We start from the raw sequence: 21,731 nt of genomic DNA, 5'->3' as shown, positions 1-21,731 counted from the left end.
TGTGGTCTGCAACATGGCTGGCTGTCTAATTGGCATTTTCTCGTAAATGAGCTAACCTTTGTAATACACATAATGTGGAATATAAAACAAAACAAAAAACATGTATAAAAACTGCAAATATACACCGAAGAGTTTGGTCCGCTCAGATATAGCAATGTTTACAAAGGAATTCAGTGCCTTAACTGAAAAGAAAGCTAAAAGAGAAAGGCCTACATTCCGATTCTTCTCCAGTAATTATTTTAAATTATCTTTAGCTGAAGGCTATGGTCGTTCAAACTTATGGAGGGACAAAAGCCAAAAAATAAGAAATGATAAGGTTGCTTCCTCGGTGCTGGAATCAAGCTGCGTGTGATTCCTATGTGCTTCTCTATCTCCATTTTTCCCCAGTACAACAGGTATCTTCTTACTTCTGGTCCTCTGTTTCCTCCCTCTAGTACTCTGCCCACTTGGTTCCAGCACTCTTCTCTCTTCTCCTTTCCAGCTCTCGGCATATATTTTTCCCTTGCCTAAAATTCTGAAGTTCTAATGGTGTTTTAGTGTGTCCACTACTTTATATTTACCGACCAATAATAAAAGCAAATGTTATGGACTGAGAATTTGAAGGCTGCTAAAGTAATTATGATCCATTGTGATTCACATTTAAAGAACCTCCTTCAGTACGTTTAAAAAGTCTATATTTTAAAGTAAACTACTATTTGGATATTACAACCAACTTGTGAAGCTAGAGTGTGACCTTGAGATTATGCACTATTATGGCATATGTTTACCACATTGACAAGAAAAAGCTTAAGGCTTTTCAACAAAATATTGTAAGCCTATATTGGGTTTAATCACAAAATTTCAGTAATGTTATCAGCTCCAGTGACCTGAAATTAAAATTGAACATGTAGGTCAGAAAACAAGTGGAGATAAATATCCCAAAATGTGTACGTCAACTTAACTTAGCTGAGTTTGCCTAGTGATGGAGAACTTGTATTCTTCTTGGAGAGGTCACAAGTTCAAACTCTACAGGAGGTAAGGTATGTATGCCTTGTTTGTAGCACAATTAGGTACCGCCTACTAGGAGTACGAGGTAGTCCCATAATACTATAAGCCATCTGTACTTATAAACAAATCTATCGTGGACTATAGAAGGATCCATTTTCATTTCCAAATGGATTGTATCTCTTGTTACAAAAAATCAAAATGATACAACATAAAAATTTATTTCCTGGGTAAATTCAATATATATTTTTTATTAAGTAAAAAGGAGATTTGAAAGAGTCCCAGCCCTTTTGAAAAGACCAGGACAGATATAGCTAAGAAGCCCAATGCTCATTCAATAGAGAAACAGTAACAAGAATCACTCAAGACTAAGGCTGTAAACAAACAAAACCTGCATGATCTCCCAATAGAGATTAAAAGCAATTAGAAATTATTGAATAGTACAAGAGATTGATTGAATCAAGGTGGCTTGAAGCCATCGTGCTCCAAAGAGATTTGAAAGTTGGAGTTGATAGCTAACCCAACTCCTAGAAATCACCTGCATCCAAAACGCTTAGCACATTTGAAGAGAAAAAGCTATGATTGATGCTATGCAACCTTGAGAGAGATTTGATCCACAGAGAAATTGATATTGAGATTAACCTGTCAATAAATTGGATAGATTACCATAAATACAATGAATTCTTATAAAAGCATAAAGATAAAATCCTAGATAAAAACCTTATAATTAGCTCAATCAAATAGTAGAGAAGCATTCCTAAGTTTAGTTTAAGTGTCTTAATCATATGACTTGAGACAATCTGGCCTATAATTAACTCAAACAAATAACAGAAAAACATTCCTAAGTTTAGCTTAAGTGTAATAAAATAATAAGGGACATAATTACTCTAACATTGAATACCAACAGCTTTCACAATAGAATTATGGAGGCGAATTTCCTTGTTGGCTGTGCTCTCTTGTTTGATTGCAAAGCTTGAAACATAAAAATTCATAGGGCTTCTTAGTAATCTTTCATCCAAATGATTCTTCCCTATGTTACCCCGAGTTTCTGGGATGGGGACAAAAGGATGAGTTTCTGGGATGGCAATTTTTTTTGCCAATTTTGGGGACGGCTATATAAAAATAGGGAAAATTAAAATATATAGGGAAATGTAAAATATTCATATGAAAACATCGATAAAACATGCACATATGCATTATAGAACCTTAAAATATAAGAACCAGCAGAGTTCTTATGCCAAATTTGTGTTAAATTGATTGTCAAAGTCAAATTGCTTACATAATTCATTGTCTAAATTCACTATCACTATGCACAATTTATAGGGAAGTCGCCTGAAAAAAAAAAACCCAGGGACGCGTCCCGGGGTAACTCTGCTTCTTCCTTTTATCCTTATTAGTGGAAGGTAGGACAGGTGAACATAGAGAACCAACCAAATCCTCATTCAAAAATTTTGGCTTCCCACTAGCCTCGTTTGAACGCTTCCAATCCTAGCTAAGGGGTTTACCGTTTTGAGAAAGGAACAATATTTTCAACAGAGATATCCTATCCAAAGAAGGCCCTCCCTCACCAAGGTCATCTCTACCAAAAATTGTTTAAGGCCAAGATCCTTATTTTCTTTTATCTTCCAAGAGTTTTGCTTCCTTCTATTGTTTAGGCAAATAGTAGAAAAGTGGCCAGCTTTGTGGCATTTTTGGCACATCGTTGAGGAATCCTTGTAAACAATTTGTTACACCCACTCACCAAATTTAGAGGGCAATGTAATAGAAGGATGAACTAGATTCACATTTGCATGTACACAAAATCTAGCAAACAATAGACATTTCCTACATTTGGTCACCATATTAATGGCTACAAGCTAACCGAGATTATTAGCAATACCCTTAAAAACATTATCATCCCAATATTCCAACACTAAGTCTAGAATCCTAACCTAGACAAGTACCCTAGTGATTCATTCCAAGGATCAAAACTCAATTTCCATTTTTGAAGGAAGAACACTGACTCACCCAAAAACTACAAACAATCCAAGAGGGTCTGAAAACAATCTTCATGATTCAAAAAAAAGATAAAAAGAAATCATTCATCATAGCTGAGATTTCAATATAACCGCATAATTTCTATTTTCGTAGTGCCCGTTTACTGAAACATCAATGTTTGGCTGAGCTCAGATAAACTTTCCACTGAGAAAAATCTTCAGCCTAGAGGATGCCCTATCAACTATTGAATCAGAAACTATAGGAGCAAACTCTTACACATCCTCAATTGTATTCGAAGATAAGGATTGAGTAGAACAGGGCATACTTCCAATAGGTTTAACCCAAGATTTCCTTGTGGGCAGCCTAAGATTTCTTCCAACAATTACTCAATATCTTGAGACACCTCAAAGATCTTATTGTGTTTATCCTTCTCTACCTCAATAGACTGAGCAATAAATCCTTCCACTATACACTTCAGCATAACAGACAACCAACTCCCCATAGGGAGAAGCTATAGGGATACATACGGGGCAGTAACAGAACCACAAACTTCTTCACAGTTATGGAAGCCTTCAACCCATGCTGCCCAAGCCATCATTTTGCCCATAGGCCACTTCAACAGGGGCATTTAAGATCCTTTTAGGATTTTATTAGCCATATAGCTATGCCAACTTTCTTAAAGAAAAAGGGGACTATTTAAGTAAAAGAAGTAAGTCATTGTTTACAAGATATTGTCAAATAATATGATCCAAAGGTTACTTGGATTTTTACTAATGTTGTGTTGGTCTAATGTAAGTGTGATTAATGTAGTTCAGCAGTCTTTTAGTTATTAAAGAATACTTAGAAGTTGTTTAGAAAAATGGTTTTATAAACCAAGTTTGTAATGTAAATTATAACCTCTAAATAACATATTTTGTTCATATTGTTTTCCAATTTAAATCTCTACTTTTATTCAACATGTATCTGAAACTGGATCCAATAGTGTTATAAGAGCTCCTGTGCAATGTCCCCTATTTATAAATGCCCTAGTTTTCGCCCATAAATCACAACCCAAGTAAAACAAGAAATGGAATAGAGGAACATTAACATAATAACATGATATAGCTAATTTATTGATGAAAATCAACCATAGTGAAGCTAGGGTAAGGTGACTTGATAAGGTGTCAAAGAGATTGTCTACCCTAGGCTCGAGAGTGGATATACCATCCCTCTTGGACTCATGTGACCCTTGCCATCCATATTAGGTGGTGTACCTAGTGAGGTGTCCTATAACCGTTTCCCCTTCATCATGCCATCCTATTCCATTCCCTATGATTGGACTCCTTAATCCCATGGTCAACCATGGTAGGGTTTTGGGGCAACTACAATAGGGTGTCCCGATAATCCTTCCCTCCTAAGCCCAAGGGCAGAACTCCTTGCACCCCCTTGCCTCATGGGACTCTCGGTCACCACCATGAGGTGGCGTGCTTAGAAGAGGACCTCACTGCTGTTTCCCCTCCTTGCATTCCCTTATTATCCCTACTATGATTTGTTAATGCATCAGTAGCTTCTGCAAGATAAGACTTTCCTAACTCGTTAATCTCTTCTATTCTGTTTTGGTTTACTCATCTATGCTGTTAGATTATCTGATTTATGCTTTCCGAACTGAATATGTTTATTAGACTGTAACATTGATCATAATTATGATATTGATAAAGATGGATTAGATCGACAACCTGCTTAACATAGTTAAGCGTCGATCTAATGCTATTTGTTATCGGGCTTGTTTGCTATTAACACCAATTCATTATCGGGAGTGTTTATATCGATCTGTTATTGTTTTCTATTAACACCAATTCATTATCGGGTGTGTTTATATCGATCTGTTATCATTTGCTTTGACACCAATTAGTTATCATAACACTAAGTGAATCGGTAGACAAGTCACGACCAAGTGACATCTTGGTCGGACACGTCTAAAAGACATGTCCGATCAAGGTGCCACTTGATCGTGGTTGTTTTACTATATATACATCATTCAAAAGAAAAGGATGACATTGAAATCGATACATGTTCATCCTCTACACCTGCAGAAAAGAAAGACGATAATATTATTGTCATAGTAATAAATCTTAAATACATCATCTAGTATATAACTTGTTCATTAAATTGGAAATTGCAATAACATTTACATGGTATCAGAGCCAGGTTATCGAACTTGAGGCTATTCAATTTTGTGAATAATTTAAGAACAAGGTTATATACTACATCACATTTCTCCAATGGCCAGCGCTATCAGATTCGAAGACAGACTCGGAGGTGGCAATGATTTTTCAGCCTGGAAATTCAGAATCCAAATGATCTTAAAGGAGAACAAAGTGGATTCATTTGTTCAAACTAAAAATGATCAACCTGAAAATGAACCTGACAAAACCGCATGGATTGAAGGAAATGAAAAAGCCATAAAAATAATAGTTGATGAGGTGAGAAACAACATAATGCCCATCATAAGAAAACATCAGACAGCCTATAAAATGTTCAAAGCACTTGAAAGCACATTTGAGATATCAAATGCAAGTCGAACTCTGGCGTTAAAACGAGAAATAAATCATATCACCATGAACAAGGGGGAGACAATCAATGCCTACTTTATGCGGATATCAATTCTAAGAGATGAACTAGCAACTCTGGATTACGAGATCCAAAGCAAAGAGTTAACACTCATTGCTCTAGATGGGTTGCCTAGTGGATGGAGTATATTCGTCCAAGGCATCAGTGCAAGGTCCAAATATCCTAAGTTTGAAAGATTAAGGGACGATTGTCTCCAAGAAGAATCAAGATTGAACAAAATGGGAATAAAACAAAAGAACATAGATGAAGACCTTCAAGTCCTAAATACTAACACAAATAAGACAACCAAGAAGAAGCAATTTAGGTTGAGGAAGGGTCATCAAGGCAAGAACACTTCAAAGAGAGACCTATCACATATTCATGCTATAGGTGCGATAAGTTCGAGCACTTTGTTGCAAAGTGTCCAAAGAGAGCCAAACAAGCCACATTTGCCAGAGCAGGAAAATCTAAAAGAGAAGATGACTCCCAGAACTATGTCCTCTACTTAGCACTTACAAGCCATGCATCAAATAAGTCTAACTCTTGGGTGATCGACAATAGTTCATCCAGACACATTACAGGGTTTAGAGAAGTGCTAGACTCCATGACAGAGGATAATGAAGAGGAAGTAACCATCGGAGATGATTCCTCACATCCAGTTAGAGGAATTGGTTCCTGCACCATCAAACTGGAGACATCCATATCATTGAAACTCGAAGGAGTACTGTATGTCCCCGGCATCAAGAGAAATCTAGTCTCCATATCAGCCCTAGAAGATAACGGATACAGAGTAACCTTCATGGAGAACAAGGTGTTGGCTTGGCCGAGAAATTCTTCCATCAAGAAAGCTAAAGTCATTGGTCAAAGACGAGGCTATTTATATGAGTTGTGCACAGAGCCCAACCTAGCCCTAATTCACGAAGCAACAAATGCAAATGAGGTCTGGCATAGAAGACTAGGCCACCTGAATTATAGAGTTTTGTCATCTATGGGAAACCTTGTCACAGGTTTACCTAAGTTGCAGCAATATCATTCAGAGGCATGCAAGGGATGTGCCCTAGGTAAAAATATCAAGGGTGCCTTCCATAATAGTACTAGAAAAACAAGCAAAGTATTAGAGTTAGTTCATTCTGATGTATGTGGACCCATGTCCACTCCCTCTCTAGGAGGATGTTTGTATTATGTAATATTTGTTGATGACTACTCTAGGAAAACTTGGATCTACTTCTGAAGTGTAAAGAATCAGAAGAGATCCTTAGTAGGTTTAAAGAGTTTAAATCACTGACAGAGAACTACTCAGGTAATAAAATCAAAACCCTAAGGACTGATAATGGGGGGGAATACACATCAGAATTATTTAGAGATTTTTGTAAAAACTCAGGGATTAAGAGGGAGCTAACAATACCTTATAATCCTCAACAAAATGGGGTAGCTGAGAGGAAAAATAGGACAATTGTAGAAGCTGCCAAAGCCATGATTCTTGATCATAATCTAAATATCAATCTTTGGGCAGAAGCAACTAACACTGCTGTGTATATACAAAACAGATGTCCTCACTCACATCTTGAAGATAAAACTCCTGAAGAAGTATTTACCAAACTAAAGCCAAATATCAGCCACCTTAGGATATTTGGGTGTCCTGTCTATATACATGTACCTAAAGAGAAAAGACTAAAACTAGAACCTTCTGGAAAAAGAGGAATACTTGTAGGATATAGTGAAACATCCAAGGCCTATAGAGTATATATACATGGTCAGAGAAATATTGAACTTAGTAGGGATGTAATCTTTGAAGAAGACTTAGCCTTCAAAAGAGCCCTAAGTACAATAGAACCTAAAATCTATATCCCCACTCCTAACATAGAAGAAGACCCTACTCCTGAGCTTCAAAGGGAGAGTCTTGAGGAAACTATTGTTTGCCCTCTCGGGTAAACGGTTAAATGCAGAAAGTAAATGCACAGAACATAATGGAAATACATTAAATAACTAGTCTCTGTATTAATTCAACAGTCCATGTACATCAAGTGCTTAAACATTACATTTTTACACGACTATCATGATCCACTTCGAAGGAAAGGTACGCAATATATAATACCCGAAGGGGTGCGACCAACCGTCGTGTCCAATTGCCCTTTGGGACAACTAACTAACTGACCGTCGTAACTCATTATTACTGACGACAACATAAACATAATATGACAACATAACATAATGATTATTCCCGGCAACATCATTCCCCCCAAGAAAAGAAGTCGACTACGGACGACTTAATACAAAATAGAGATGAATGGCAAAAACTACTGACACCAATGGAGCCCAAAACTTATACACTTGCTACGTCCTCGCCTGAAAACCCTTTTCTGCTGGTTGACTCTCCATTTTTCCCAGCAATTCCTTCAGCCTCCTGCTGTATGCCCGTACTGTCTCCTTGGTACCTTGTTTGGTACTGTATATCTCCGTTACAATTTCATTGTCATCACGGAGCAACCAAAACTCCTCCGTGAATTCCTTCTGTAGATTGGCCCACGTGGCCACTTTTTGCTTGTCCACATTGGAGTACCAATCTATGGCAACTCCACGTAACGTGGCTGGGAACTGCTGTACCCAGTCATCTTGGTTTGTCACTCCGTTGGTGGACCAAATGGTTTCACATGTACGACAGTGCCGTAAGGGGTCTTCCTTGTCGTCCGCTGTGAACTTTGGCAATTTTTGTTTACTCGCCATCCTAGGTCGTCTTCCTGGGGGCGGCTGTGCCTGTGTCTGTGACCCTGCGCTGCTTCCTCCGGTGGTGCCGGTGGTGTGTCCTGCGTGGGCGACTGGAGGTACGGTGTTTTGCCTGTCGTGTGTGGCACCTACACCCGTACGGTTGCCCTCCCCTTCGCTCCCACCCGCGCCCACTCCCGGTTCCCGTTGGTGATCTTCACTCCGTGGTGTAAGGGATAAGTTTCTAAACTGATCCCGAGTCTCTTCGACTAGATCTCTCCTTAACCTTGTTTCCGCCAGAAACTCTTCATGGCTTCGCACCCTACGGTGTTCTGGCGACGCGTAGAAACTTCCCTCGGCTTCTGCACCCTCCGTGACACCTCCGTGGTTCCCTTCGGGCCACCCTTCGGCAGGTCGTCCTTCGGCAAGTTGCCTCAGCCTCCGTCTCCGTTCTACTTGCTGCTTTAGAATCAAGGCCCTCTGCACGGCCTCCCACTCGTCCGTTTCTGCTTTTTTATTTCTATCTTTGTTTAATATATTGGGCATAAATCACTTCCGTACATAGCAAGCACACGCCATGTACAAAACAAAAAAAAAAAAACTTTTATTATTTTTCCTTTCGGCCACAATTTATCTCAACATTGTGTCAGGATTATTACAGGGTTCAATTTCCCCTTTGTCGATTGTTCCGTGTGAGCATCGTCGGCCTCTGGGTTCATCTCATCGACGGGTAGGCCCATCGCGTCCGTGCACCATCCGCATCTTCTGTTCCCGAGTATGTCTAGGCAACGGCGCCAAATGTTTGCCCTCTCGGGTAAACGGTTAAATGCAGAAAGTAAATGCACAGAACATAATGGAAATACATTAAATAACCAGTCTCTGTATTAATTCAACAGTCCATGTACATCAAGTGCTTATAACATTACATTTTTACACGACTATCATGATCCACTTCGAAGGAAAGGTACGCAATATATAATACCCGAAGGGGTACGACCAACCATCGCATCCAATTGCCCTTCGGGACGACTAACTAACTGACCGTCGTAACTCATTATTACCGATGACAACATAAACATAATATGACAACATAACATAATGATTATTCCCGACAACAACTATAGGTGAAACTCCAATCCCACCTAGAGAAAACCTCAAGAAAAGACCTCTATGGGCCACCAAGACTGTAGCATAAGCTCAGAAGTTTGCTGCTCCTTCAAGAACCTTCAGGGAAAGCAAAAGACCTAATAAGTTCACTAGCTATGTTGCTCTTATGAATGATCTCTCTAAAGCTGAACCAAACAATGTATCAGATGCACTTAAACATCAAGTATGGAAGGATGCCATGTCTGAAGAGTATCAGTCCATTATGAAGAATGATGTTTGGGAGATCGTTCCTAGGCCTACTAAGAAATCAGTTGTGTCATCTAAATGGCTTTTTAAAATCAAACATGCTACAGATGGCAATATTGAAAAGTACAAAGCCAGATATCTGTTATGCTGTCAATGCCTTAAGTCAGTGAACCTAAGGAAATTCACTTGATTGCAGTGAAACACATTATGAGATACTTACAAGGTACTCTAAACCTTGGTCTCAAATATGAGAAAGTCGATCTAGACCTACACGGATTTACAGACTCAGATTGGGCTGGGAGTGGAGTGTGACTAACAGGAAAAGCACTTCAGGGTGTTGCTTCAGTTTAGGATCAGCCATGATATCTTGGATCAGCAGAAAACAGTCTTCTGTAGCTCAGAGTTCCACCGAGGCCGAGTACATTGCAGCTTCCATGGCTGCTCGAGAGGCAGTATGGCTTAAGAAGTTGCTTGTGGGACTATTTGGTGAACCCATGAAACCCACTGTCATCCATTGTGACAACCAGAGCTGCATAAAGCTTTCTATAAATCCAGTATTTCATGACAGATCCAAGCATATTGAGATTCCATACCATTATATGCGAGACATGGTAGACAAAAATATGATCAAATTGGAATATGTTAACATAGGAGATCAGACTGCAAATATTCTGACCAAACCACTTTCTAGAGTGAAGGTTGATCACTTCAGAAAAGGTTTAGGTATGATAGAAAGGTAATCTGCTTTGTAAAAAAGATGTTTAATGTGTAAACTTCTTTTGTCATGTTGGGACATTCTGGGTTTCACCCCCCTGTGTTCATATCTAAGAGGTGACGATCTCTCAAATTATGAACACTTGTATGTAGACATCATAAGGTGACGATCTTATGATTCTCTAAACCAGTTATCATGTTGGATCTCTGGTATGTCATGGATGTGCCATGATGGTGTTGTGATAAAACATTTGTATAAAATGTTTGTGCACATATCACAAACAGGATAAGATGAGAATCTAACCATCCTCATATGTTTATCCTTAGTATTGCGTGTTTAGGCAATACTGATATCACATGTTTAGGTGATATCTTGTCATAATGGAATGATGAATTTTTATATCACATGGTTAGGTGATACTCTATGAATGATGTTTTATATTATGTCCTGATGATACTTCTTATCATATGTATAGATGATGTATATTCTTGGAGACTGACATTATGAAAAAGGAAATGTGATGCAGGTTACTTTATCTATCTTCCAAAGCTAAAAGGGAGTGTTAATGCATTAGTAGCTTCTGCAAGATAAGACTTTCCTAACTCGTTAATCTCTTCTATTCTATTTTGGTTTACTCATCTATGCTGTTAGATTATCTGATTTATGCTTTCCGAACTGAATATGTTTATCAGACTGTAACATTGATCATAATTATGATATTGATAAAGATGGATTAGATCGACGACCTGCTTAACATAGTTAAGCGTCGATCTAATGCTATTTGTTATCGGGCTTGTTTGCTATTAACACCGATTCATTATCGGGAGTGTTTATATCGATCTGTTATTGTTTGCTATTAACACTGATTCATTATCGGGTGTGTTTATATCGATCTGTTATCATTTGCTTTGACACCGATTAGTTATCATAACACTAAGTGAATCGGTAGACAAGTCACGACCAAGTGACATCTTGGTCGGACATGTCTAAAAGACATGTCCGATCAAGGTGCCACTTGATCGTGGCTGTTTTACTATATATACATCATTCAAAAGAAAAGGATGACATTGAAATCGATACATGTTCATCCTCTACACCTGCAGAAAAGAAAGACGATAATATTATTGTCATAGTAATAAATCTTAAATACATCATCTAGTATATAACTTGTTCATTAAATTGGAAATTGCAATAACATTTACATGATTGATTTCAGCAAACACAAATAATTACATATTGCTGCCTATATTCCCTATATAAAGATCACATAATAATATTATATTCTCAGATTGCATACACATTATTCATAAGCAAGTAATTATAAATAGGATCCCTTATACTGTCTATCATAAGAATCAATACTTCAGATCAAACTGCATTTATAATACCAAATTTCTGTATTCCTGAAAATGACTGCCTTGAATCAGATCTTACCCTGTTTGATGCCTTCTCTAAAAAACTTCCTGCCTCTTCATAGTTCTCAAGAGAGTGAATAGCCACATCCCTTGTCCTTTGTTCAAGAGAGGTGTCTTTTCTAAATGAGCCGCTGCCTCCCTTAAACTAATCACATGCCTCCTAGCATCGTGACTGAGGTTAACTACTTTGCTTAAGGGTTTATTAAGATCAGATTGCCACCTGGGAAAGCTCTAGGTTCGCAGCAAAGAAAGGCATATCGGCTTTCAATCTTATAGGAAAGTATGAAGTCTTATTAACTAGGACAGTTTGAGCAGCAGTAGTACACACACACACATGCACACATATATATTCCTGAATTCTCTTATTATTTTTATTATTTCTCATACTGAATATTATTATTATATTTCATTTGGTTAAAATTATTATGACATGGTCCACCATTCCAAAATTGTTTGTCCTCAAGCGATAGTTGAATGATCACGGGGTCTAACTTATTATCCACCTTTCATTGTGTTACTAAGATATTATCATAAACTGTCGATTTGAATTAAGACCTATATGTTTACTCTCATCTTCAACCAATTCTATTTGCAAAAACTGATTAGGTTGGCACTATGTTTGCACATGGAATATCTTGTTGAGTCTTTCCACATTTTAAGATGATGATTAGAAGCATGACACATATCTATGACCTTTAATGCAATGTACTTTTCTAAACAGGTTCATATCCCCTTGGTTCGCTCCCATATTCTAGATTAACCAAAATTAGAAATCTCATGATGATAGGAATATGTATATAGTAATCATAGATACTCATAGAGTAGACCTACTGAAAACTCATCAAGTATGAATCAAACACGGAGCATACATATGATTACATGCAGACATGAAGTATGCACACAAATACATGTATGTTCAACAATCAATTTATCCTTACCCTGCAGGCTGGTAGGATAATGCTCCGATACCATTTGTAATGTCCCTATTTATAAATGCCCTGGTTTTTGCCCTAAAATCACAATCCCTAGTAGAACAAGAAATGAATAGAGAAACATTAACTTAATCATATGATATACCTAATTTATTAATGGAAATCAACCATAGGGAAGCTCGGGTAAGGTAACTTGATAGGGTGTCGAAGAGATTCTCTACCCAAGGCCCAAGAGCGTATATACCACCCATCTTGGCCTCATGTGGCCCTTGCCATCCATATGAGGTGGTGTACCTAGTTAGGTATCCTATAACCGTTTCCCCTTCATCATGCCATCCTATTCCATTCCCTACAATTGGACTCCTTAATCCTATGGTCAACCATGGTAGGTTTTTGGGGCAACTACAATAGGGTGGACCGAGAATCCTTTCCTCCTAAGCCCAAGAGCAGCACTCCTTGCACCCCGTTGGCCTCATGGGACTCTTGGTCACCACCATGAGGTGGCATGCTTAGAAGAGGACCTCATCACTGTTTCCCCTCCTTGCATTCCCTTATTATCCCTGCTATGATTGATTTCAACAAACAGAAAAAGAATTACATATTGCTGCCTATATTCCCTATATAAAGATCACACAATAATATTGTATTCTCAGATTGCATACAAATTATTCATAAGCATGTAATCATAGATAGGATCCCCTATACTGTCTATCATAAGAATCAATACATCAGATCAAACTGCAGTTATAATACCGAATTTCTGTATTCCTGAATATGACTGCCTTGAATCACATCTTACCCTGTTCGACACCTTCTCTAAAATAGTTCCTGCCTCTTTATAGTTCTCAAGGTAGGGTGAATAGGTACATCCCTTGTCCTTCATTCAAGAAATTTTATGTTTATTTAAAAAGTCGCTTGCAAGATAATAAGAGAATTATTTTTTATTTGTGTATGATTAGTTGAAGTTGATATTTTTATATTTTTATTTGTTTTCGTTAATGGATATTTTTTATATGTATTATTGTAAGGTTTTAGAAAACTGTGTCTAATTATTAGAATTTAGGAGGAGATTGAAGTAGAGGTGGAAAGACAACACTGAGAGAATGGAGGAATGTTATTATATTGGATGACCTTCAATATAAGTGGTAGAGCATAGACATTTCTTGAAAATCTAAATCATGATGGTAAATAATGAACACAAAAATAATAATTGAAAATATTAAGTTGTCTCCTTTGTATTACAATATGACTTCAATAAAATCTAAGATAATTTTGCCGAAACAACTTAATTAACTTGAGCCATTAAAGAAACTTTATTAAAGGTAAATCTTAATTTTTCCAACACTCCCCATTAAGGTTCACATTACACACAACAATACACGCTGATTGAAAAAACACAAATACATATTATTTAGAATCTTTCCTCTAAAAGAACAATTCTTAGACTAGGTAAAACTCCATTAAGTTGCATTATAACCCTCATAAAGGTGTAACTCTTCAACTGAATTCCCAGTATTTTTTATTACCACCTCTCCAAACATCCGAATTATTTGGCAACAAGCCATATCGAGCTACATCCACAATACTTGATCAAGTTGTCTCATGACTCTTGTAAGGGTATAATTCCCAGGATCTATAGACTTCCAAACAATATAGGCATCAATCCATATTGAATTTATTGTAGATCTCTTCTTGTTTGCAAAAAACAAACTTCACAATATGTGCATTCTTCCATACTGTCAACATCAAAAAAGAATACAAAAACATATGCTTCTCATACAAAGCACCATCTATGAGTGAGAAACTAGCTCGAGAAAATAAAAATCCTCCAGCCTCCATTAATGAAGGCTTATAAAATAAATATCCATCCCAAGTCTCTTCAAAACAAAAAAATTCAACAAAAGCATCTAGCAAATCCTCGTCCTTGATACAAAATAAGTTAGCTTCATTCTATTTATCTTTGAGTTTTCCCTTGAGAATGTCATTGGCTGAAAATGCAAAGTTCCATGCTCTATGACCTCTTTCTTGTAGTAAAAACATTCAACTCCCTCTTTGTTTGTATCTAATCTTTGCTTCATGAGTATAATATATTCTCATGTTGAGAATCAACTTCTGTATCTTCTACATTGTTCTCTTTTCTTCCACTAAAAGAGTTAAAATCATATCTTTTAGGGTGTGAGAAACCATTTGACTATAATATTATTGTATTTTGAAAGTAAATTATTTAAAATAATAGCCTTAGCATCATCATCATCATTTATTGAAGCCTTAATTTCTACTAGTTGCCTAATGAGAGGCCTCAAATTGCTTATGTTGTTTGACATAGTGATTCTATCTTGCCTCTTGAATCTAAATAGTTTAAGTTCTAGGGAAAACTTTGCATTAATAGCTTTTGACCCAAAGATTTTATTCAAATTATCCCCAATTTTTGTTGATGATATTTCTAGATCTGTACAAAGTAATTTAGAGTCAGAAAGAGAATGACTAATAATAGCTTTGACCTTATCATCTTTATCATGTCAATCTAGTAACTTGTTTGCATATGTAGGTGGGTTTTCTTTCCCATTATCTATTCCACATAAGTTTTTATTTATTAGTTGTGTCTGAATTTTTTAATTTCAAGTATGACAGTTGAAGATAGAATATTTGTCTAAAGGAATCTCCATTCTTTAAAAAAAAAATCAAAAGTAACCTTATAATTCCATTTTCTTATATACCCTTCTTTCCAAGAAAATATAAAAAAATTTAATCACATCCATGCATTATCTAATTCTTATTTGAAAGTTCAAATTTTATAGGCATTAGTAAGCAAATCTTTCTTCCAATTTACTACCACAAGTTTTGATGTTCCCAAATATCAAAGTTGAAGAAGTTGGAAATGAAGAGCACATGGTTATAATGAGGGGCAGGGGGGCAGGGTAACAACAAATTTTACCAATTTATACTTTTTCAACTTCAATCACAAGTATATAACTTATCCCATTAAAATATTAATTGCATACCAACTTTCATGTGTGATCTAACTAATATGAACAAAAGTAGAACACAAGATATATACGTGGAAACCCTTACAAGAGAAAATCACAGTCAAATCAATGCTTTATATATTTCTTCTTTTACAATGTACGTAGGCACCAGCCTACTAGAGGCACCAACCCCTACGTTTGTGAGCACCAACCCACTGGAAGCACCAACTCCCAAATCTGATTTTGTGAGCACCTACCCACTGGAAGCACCAACTCCCACTTCAGAATCCGTGAGCACCAACCCACTTCACATAAATCTGATTTTCCACCTTGACAATGTTGCTTCTACAACAGATGATGGATTCTATTCTTCTCAAACTTCCTTCTACAAACTGTTATAATGCTGACAATAAATCTGTGACAAAACTGATTACAATATCTTCACTAAACTTTATATATCTGTTCATACTTCTCCTCACAATACTCTATTTTATATGTCCTATAAGTCTGCTCCAACATGCTTCATAAGTCTGCTAGAATCTGCCTCATAAAGTATTCACAAATATGCTCATAGAATCTTCACAAATCTGTTCAAAAAGTCTTGATAAATCTGCTCACTATTTAGAGGGATATTATATTAAACTCTCTTACTTTTCACACCTATCACTCGTCTATTTTTATACTACTTCATATAGCTCTTCACCAATAGAGGTGACCCTTCATAAGTCTGAAATACTTTTCATATTTATTTTTGCTCTTCTGTAACAGAAGGGGGGTGTGGTGACTTTTCTGGAGAAGTTGCATGGGCACAACCAGAGTGCTACGAGACAATTTGTGAAGAGATGGAAAGATGGTAAGGTGCATCTGTTTGGTATGGTGACTGAGATTAATGAAGAACTTATTTCTGAAGTGACGAGGATGTCTACGGAGGGGATTAAGTTTTACAGAGAGAGAAAAATCTCTGATGCTGTTGTGAAGAGATTCCCCAAGAAGGAGAAGGAACGTGAACGCCTAGTGAAAGCCAATAAGACCTATTTTGAGCCGAAGCAGATTAAAGCCATATGGCGAGGGCTTCTAAAGGTGATTATGGAGTTCTTCACTCTGGACGACAGGATCACTAAAATTTACAGGTATGACTTTGTGTTCCTTAACCATTTCCATCATAATGAGAAAATGTCATTGCCATTTTATTTGTTGTATTCTTTGAATGCAAGTATTGTCAATTTCAAGGAAAAACCCCCATGTTAATCCTGTTTTACACCAAGGTTTAATTGCTCTGATTTTTGAGCATTTCAAAGCTAGGGCTTCTGAAAACCCCAGTAAGCCATCCCATGTTTCTGCTGAAAATATTGATGGTAGTGAGGAATCAGAATCGGAAGGATGGGAAACTGATAGCGATGATGGGGATTATGCCCCTCATTCTAGCAAAAAGGCCAAAACTGGGGCGAAGATGGTTGTTGCGGGTGTGAGTATGGGTTCCCCTGGTGCTGGTGGGGAAGGCTCGAGTAAACGCCCTAAGGGTAAATCTCGAAAAGCCACTTTGAAGGTTTCTAATAGCTCTGATGACCAGGATTCCATGGACCAAACTCAAAATGTTGAGGTGTCATTTCCCTCTCATGGCTCGAAGCAGAATTCTCAAGATTCGGCAGATTTTTCCCCTCAGAATTTTCATCATAAACAAGAGATACCATTTGATGTGTTTAATGTCGCCAAAAACTGCTCTTTGGAGGTTTTTCGTCTTTTCAGATGGGTATTCCATGAAATCAAAAATATCAATCTTAAGCAACGGTCTTTATCTTCCAAGATGGAAGTAATGTAGGCTAATGCTAAAGATTTGCTGCATAGTACTGTGAGAGCTCACCCTGTTGATATTGGTAAAGAGATGGTTGAGGGTACTTTGGATGGTGTTTTGTGGACTGAAAGTGAAAAACAAGTGATGACAGATTGTTTGGCCAAGAATATGGAAGCTACTCAACGTGTTAAGGAAATTGACAAAAAGTGTGAGACTACCCTCAGGGGAATTATGGAAACTAGTCAGAGCATTGTGAAGGCTTCTGCAGACACTATGTCTACCATGGTCAACAAGATGGAGAAAGCTCACATGGATAGGGTTGTTGTGGACATGGATAAGGAGATGGTTGCTGGTGCTGATGATTTGGGTCCTCCAAGAAAGCGCACTCGTGCCAGTATGAAGAAGAAAGCCATTGAGATGCCTCAGGACATTCTGGACTTGAAGAATGCCGCCAATAAGATGCACCAGCTTAGTGCTGACGTTGAGGAGAACCTTAAAAATCTATGTTAATCTTTTCCTGTTGCTGGTTATGTGCAGTAATTTTGCTGACCTTTTGCTGTTTTTGTGGGCTGAGCGGTCTTTTGTTTGTCTTATGTTGTCTCTCAGTCCTGTTTGGTTATTTTTGCTGTAATTTTGTTATGACTAGACTCTATTTGATCTATCTTTTGTAATCTATTGTAAAGGGTTTCAATTCCCTTCAAAATTTGTTTTTCCTGTAATAAAAAACAAATCAGAATTATATACCTTCCACACACTAGTTACTCTACACTTTATTTATACCCTCCATATATACCTTTACATGAAGCGGTCATATTGAAAAGACATATCTTTCAAATACTAAATCGTATCTCTTCTTTTAATCGCACCTTTGTCTTACTAATCCAAACCGGTCAAATGCTTTATCAAATGATGATTGTAATTATCATGATTTCATAGTTTTATCGATTATTATATTATTCAACATGTGATGTTTGTCTTCATCGATCGACATATGGATCGCTCCTTATCCCACGACTTAGAATTTCCACATCCAACTCATATGATAGTAAGAATTGTCTTTTTCAAAAGACATCAAACCTTAGGGCCATCTCATTCATTCGAAACTACTTGTATTAACTATATGAATAAAGGTTTAATGAAACGTGGCATATTCAAATGATTAAGCACTACCATCTTTAATGAACCACTGCCGTATCATAATTGTTTGACATCGCTGCCATAATATATCACTGCTACGAAGTCGGCAATATTTCTTTTAGTAACTATTGCTGACTTTTGACTTCATTGGTCGCATCTTGTTCTCAATCTCGTCCAAGGTAGTGACTCTATCTCTCGCCACTTCTAACTCCTTTAGAGACGAACATACACATTGATCGTTGCATTGTGAAGGTTTGTTGCCATTGTATAATCTGCCTGAAATTATAATCACTGTATGATCAGACTGTAAGTATGATCACTGACTCCGCCTCAAATCACAATGTAGTATACCTTTGCCAAGTAATGTTTGCATGTTGTTCATGATGTGGACCTGTGAGGAAATTGGCTGCCACCAATCATTGCCTTCATATTAACAAGCCAATAATTCTAGTCACTGAACGTAATCTTTAGTCAATACTGCCTTCAATATTTCTTCAATATAATCGATGATCGCACTATCTCTTCTTACAGAACCTAATTTTGAAACACCATGCTTTTAATATATCGCTGCACCTTATTATATCAATCATTTGTAATGTCCCCTTCTCCGCAGTGATTAGTTATGTTGGCCTTTAGCCTAGTTCGGAGGCCCGTAGGCTAATCGGGGGCAGAAATTAGGGTTTCCTATTTTCTAGGAGGATTCTTTGGTGTTTTCAGGGGCTATATGTGGGAGTTTGACAGTTTGGATTCCCGATTCCTTTTGGGTTTTCAGAGAGCTTCAAGACGGTTCGACATGCATCTGCATCGGGTGACTTTTACAAGACTTACTATTTTTAGTAAGTGCGACGACTGTTCAGGATGTGGTTAAAATCACTTTGGAAACACTTACTATTTTTAGCAGTTCTATTTTTAGCAGGATGTCAGTAGGCTTGTTCAGATGGCTATTTCCAGCAGGTCAGTTTGAGCAGTTAGTCTTCCCTCATTTTTGGTGCTATTCTTGGCAAGGGTTCCTCAGCTAATTTCAGTGACTATTTTTGGCAGGGCAATTTTCTCAGCTTGTTTCCCCATATCCTTGGTGCTTGTTTTGGCAGGTTCAGTATTTGATGAAAAATGGTGTTTTAAATTAAATTATAACTTAACGCAAAGGTTGGAGGATTTATTTAAAAGGGGTTGCTTAAGTTATATTCATATATAAGTCTTTTCCTTAATTATATATTGGGTGATTTATTGTTGAGGAAAAATACTTTATAAAGTGAAATATTAATATGGCAAGATGGATGCCTTATGGAGAAATAAGTTAATTTTATAATATATTTCACTTATCTACTTTGGATGCCACATTATGATTTTATTGTCATTTTTATAAAGAATATTTGCTCCTATGAGAAGGTCGATTTGGAGAAAGGAGAAATGAAATGTAATTTCAAAATAATGTGAAGTGAACGTGCATTTGGATTTGGCATTCATTTGGAGGGAATGTGAATTTGAATTTGAGCCCTCAAAATCTATAAATGAGAGTGTTGGGCTTCTCATTTGGTATCTCAGACAATTTACATCGTTATGCTGTCGGATTAACTCCAAACAATCTTCGAGGGTGAATACCTCCTAGGGCTCTTGACAGACTTCGAGTGTGAGACATCACTCCTAGCTGTGATTGGATTTTCTAAATGTGTGGTTCGATTTTAGTGTGCATTTTCAGATTCTCAGTGTGGTGTGGATTTCAGTGTTGCTGGTTTTTGGTGTGGCTGAAGCGAAGATTCGATCGTATCTCCTTGCCTGTGCAATCGATTATTCTAGGTAATAGCTCGTTGGAAGCGTATCCGGAGGGCGATCATTCTTCTACCTTGGAGTTTCATTTGGTGTTCCTTCTGATTTTTGGCAGCAAATCGAACTTTCCAGCTGGGTCATACCATCTCTTGGCTGCCTTGGGTTGCGTGTTGGCTGTTTTTGGTGTTCGCGGTGCAGGTTTGAGTCTCTGGTTGCATTGCCTTAGTCATAGCTTTCATTTGCTTCCATTTTTGTGTCATTCGGAGTTGATTTGGAGAAGTTATGAGCATTTTGGGGTGTCTGTAACTTGCTGGTCTGCGTTTTTTCTGTGCGTGTTATTGATTTTCAGAATTTCATAGTTGTGTGTTAGAAGAGCTTTTTGGTGTGAGTAGTCTAAGTTGGTTTGGGAGTGGATAAGAGTGGTTATCTATTATTGTTGCAGTTGTTGGACTTGTTATCAGCACTTGATTCTTCATTCTATATGATTGTAATGCTGGTTAGTAGTACTAACAGCAAAGTTATGTTATTTCTTAGTCCCACTGCATAAGTGGAAGAGGATGGCTATGCCGCCTATCTTTGGGATAGTGATATTTCATGTATTGATAATCCATAATGTGCATTGTAAAGCTAGTTAGTAGTACTAACAGCTATCTTTTAAATTATTGCTTGTAGTCCCACCGCATAAGTGGAAGAGGCTGGCTTAGCCGCCTATTTTGAATATTTTGTAATAGTGTCCTACCGCTGCATAAGCGGTTGAGTTGATTGTAATGTTGTCCTCCCGCTGAATAAGTGGTGGAGTTGATAGTAAATTTCATTTCTAGTCCTCCCGCTACATAAGCGGTAGAGTGATTGTTCTTCAGTTTCTTGTATTATCCTTGGTTGGTTTACCACCAAGTGATCTTCAATATTCTCCATATCCCACTGAAAAGTGGAAGGGGTTGGCTTGCCGCCCGAGCATTGTATTATTTCCAGTTATTTTAAGATAACGATCCCCTCAACACCGTATGCTCTCACCTTCCCATATTGGGCACTTGGTGATCAAAAAGTGGAAGGGTTACAACTTCAGCATTATTGTATCTTGATTTCCTAACCTTAACGGGTTCTTGTTGTGATTGTAACTGGAAACAAATTGAAAAAATTTGTTGGGGATACTACATCATTGTATTGATTGTTGTTTATCATTGCATCGCCCAGCCCTCTCCATTATTTTTCTTTTATCAAATCACATTACTGGTTTTGCTGATGAAGACCCGATACTGATTTAGTTGCTACCATTCATAAACTGAAAATTGTCTTCAGCACTTAATACAGGTCACTAGCTTGTTTTGTATTTCAGTCGCTATATTTGACATAATAATTAAATCGTTGCACAGTCTTTATTTGGATATCGCTTTTCTTTTC

General features: G+C 37.3%; 1 protein-coding gene across 11 annotated transcripts in view; it reads right to left on the bottom strand.

The window, feature by feature from the left end:
- LOC131067563 (uncharacterized) overlaps positions 1-21,731 on the bottom strand; it is a 225,361-nt gene that overhangs the window by 15,341 nt on the left and 188,289 nt on the right. For 2 of the 11 annotated variants that reach the window (XR_009111841.2, XR_009111843.2), the window contains exon 15: positions 1,523-1,626. The exons of the other annotated variants lie outside the window; for them this stretch is intronic. The gene's annotated coding sequence lies outside the window, so the exon portion shown is untranslated. Of the gene's footprint in view, positions 1-1,522; positions 1,627-21,731 lie in introns of those variants that run through there. 11 annotated transcript variants of the gene reach the window in all.

This window comes from Cryptomeria japonica, chromosome 10 (genome assembly GCF_030272615.1).
Source record: "Cryptomeria japonica chromosome 10, Sugi_1.0, whole genome shotgun sequence".
NCBI lineage: Eukaryota > Viridiplantae > Streptophyta > Pinopsida > Cupressales > Cupressaceae > Cryptomeria > Cryptomeria japonica.
The sequence above is the reverse complement of the archived record's forward strand: the minus strand, read 5'-3'. Positions and strand labels throughout refer to the sequence as shown.